General features: G+C 44.3%; 1 non-coding gene across 1 annotated transcript; it reads right to left on the reverse strand.

Moving 5' to 3' along the window:
- Positions 1-2,016: 2,016 nt before the first annotated feature.
- Positions 2,017-2,090, reverse strand: trnat-ugu (transfer RNA threonine (anticodon UGU)). Its single transcript has one exon. It is a non-coding gene; the product is annotated as a tRNA-Thr (tRNA).
- Between the last annotated feature and the right edge of the window lie 410 nt (positions 2,091-2,500).

Here is a 2,500-nt window from a genome sequence, read left to right on the forward strand (position 1 = left end):
CAGCAAAAGAAATTGAGTGATGTAGTAGATTTGTCTGACTCTTTCTTATGCCAGGAGGAAACCATTGAGGAAAGCCTGCCTCAGCTTAACCCCAGTGTGAAATTTACTGATGTTCCAAAGGCTACTTCGAAACCAGATGCCAAACTTCGCATAACTCGTGCCAAGTTGGCGATAGCTCAGAAGGCCGACCCTTTGCTAACCCATTGTTTTGAGACTGCGGTGAAGAAAGGAGAGCTGGAGAAGCACCCAATTGCTTACTTCTTGGAAAATGGAGTTTTAATGCGAAAGTGGTCACCACCCTATTCTTTGAATGGTTCGAGTGATGTATATCAGGTTGTAGTCCCTCAAGAACTTCGCAACGAAGTTCTCATGTTGGCTCACGACCATCCTTGTTCTGGTCATGTGGGCGTACGGAAAACCTACTTGAGGGCGTTAAAATATTTTGTATGGCCTGGTATGAAAAGACATGTAGCTCAATATTGTAGATCGTGTCACACATGTCAACTTGTGGGTAAGCCCAATCAAACCATTCCTCGTTTTGTGGTTTTGAATAAAAGTTAGGTGAACTTAGAAGTTCACATTTGTGTGTGGGGGGGAATGTTACAACCCACAACATTTTGGTCGCGCTGTGTGTATTTAGGCTTCTGTGCTTTGTAGCGTGTGTATATACTCCTGGGGGCCAGGAGTAGCTCAGTGGTTAAGGCATTGGACTACGGTTTGGAAGATCTCAGGTTCAAACCCCACAACCACCAAGTTGCCACTGTTGGGCCCTTGAGCAAGGCCCTTAACCCTCAACTGCTCAGATGTGTAATGAGATAAAAATGTAAGTCGCTCTGGATAAGAGCGTCTGCCAAATGCCTAAATGTAAATGTAAATGTATATTGTGCCCAGGTCGAGCTCCGCTCCTGATTCCACTCCAAGTTTTCCGACTGCCACTACAGCGTGTCCAGGTTCGGCTCCGCTCCCATTCCACTCCAGGTTTTCGACTGCCACTACACCAGCGGCTGGCTGACCTTCCACACGTGCACTTCCGCCCTGCGTGACGTCAGCAACGAGTGGACCAGTTATAAACCGGAGAGAGACCCGGGATTGAGGAGGCGTGTAGGCGAGGCGTTGATTGTTTTGGAGAGAGAGTTGTTATTTTGGTGTTTTTGATATTGGCTTGTGTACCCTGGTTTTGACTTTATTGCAACCCTTTGACTTTGATTATTGCTTGTCCCTTTTGGTTTGTTTGCTTGGTTTTTGTTGTATATATTTTTTGTGAATACTTTCACTTTATGTTTGTGCACGCACCAGTAGTAGGGGTGTGGCTGCCATTTGTTTTGGGGAAAAGGGAATTTATCCACTGTTTTTGGTTTAGGGAGATAGGTAAGTTATCTGTATTTTTGTTTGTGTTTTGTTTAGGTAAACAAGCTTGTAAAATACAGATACCCGTTTTGTTTATTATTTTGGCCTGGGTCCACCCTGAAGCTGATCCTGGTGTTGTGTCAGTATTTTTGTTTGCTTTGTGTAAAGCAATACAAACCCTGTCTTTTTGCCAGCTAAAGTGCCTGTCTATTTCTTTCTGGTATATTACACCATTATATCCAACCTTGTTCACACAGTTTAAAATAGAACCCCGAACCTATCATTTGCTGTACGGCCCAACCCTAGACTGGGACGTAACAATATATATATATATATACATATATATATATACTTGCTTATTGACAGCCATTGTCCTCATTTAAATGTAACCAACATCAGGCAAATGTTCCACGGCTACTCAGAAAATGATTCAATTCTTGCAAATCAAAATGCCACTGTTCATTCACTTCTGTGGGATGAATAGAGCTACCTTGCTTGAGCTCCATGGACAGGTATCTACCTGTGGAAAACACATGAAAACTGAGCAGAAATCTTGGCTGAAAGCAAGATACCCTGCCACAACCTGAGCCCACAAGCACTTAAGCCTTGAGCTCCTCGTGCAGTTGGACCCAGACCTTGTCTGGTGTACCAAGAGATGAAACTCACAACAGGCACTGCTGGGATTTGAACCCAGGATCTCCTGTTTACAAGACAGGTGCTTTCACCAGCTAAGCCACAGTGCCAATTGCCTGGGTGGCACCTTAGGCATGACCCAGCACTTTTAACCGAGACTCTCCTGGCTAAGACATAATCTGATCGCAATGCTAATATTTCCTCCATCCGCATGCAAACCTCGCTGAGCTGGTGAGACGAGTACTCAACCAGCGATGCCATGCAAATGCTTTCATGTTTGTTTGCCCATCCTAACTTTGATTTCGGCTTGATAAGATCCCAAAAAGGGTGAAAATCCAATCCAGGGATAAGGAATTAAAATCCACATGCCATGCACATCTAAAAGCAAGCAAGCATTCATCAGATTGCTGCTGTGGACTTTGGCTCTTTGTCCCATAAGGATTGCGTGAATCAATGTAGTAACCTTTTGTTGAAGCTGGAGTTGAGCTGAGGGCTTGATTTGGACAAATGGGCAGAAACA

This window comes from Clarias gariepinus, chromosome 5 (assembly GCF_024256425.1).
Source record: "Clarias gariepinus isolate MV-2021 ecotype Netherlands chromosome 5, CGAR_prim_01v2, whole genome shotgun sequence".
NCBI lineage: Eukaryota > Metazoa > Chordata > Actinopteri > Siluriformes > Clariidae > Clarias > Clarias gariepinus.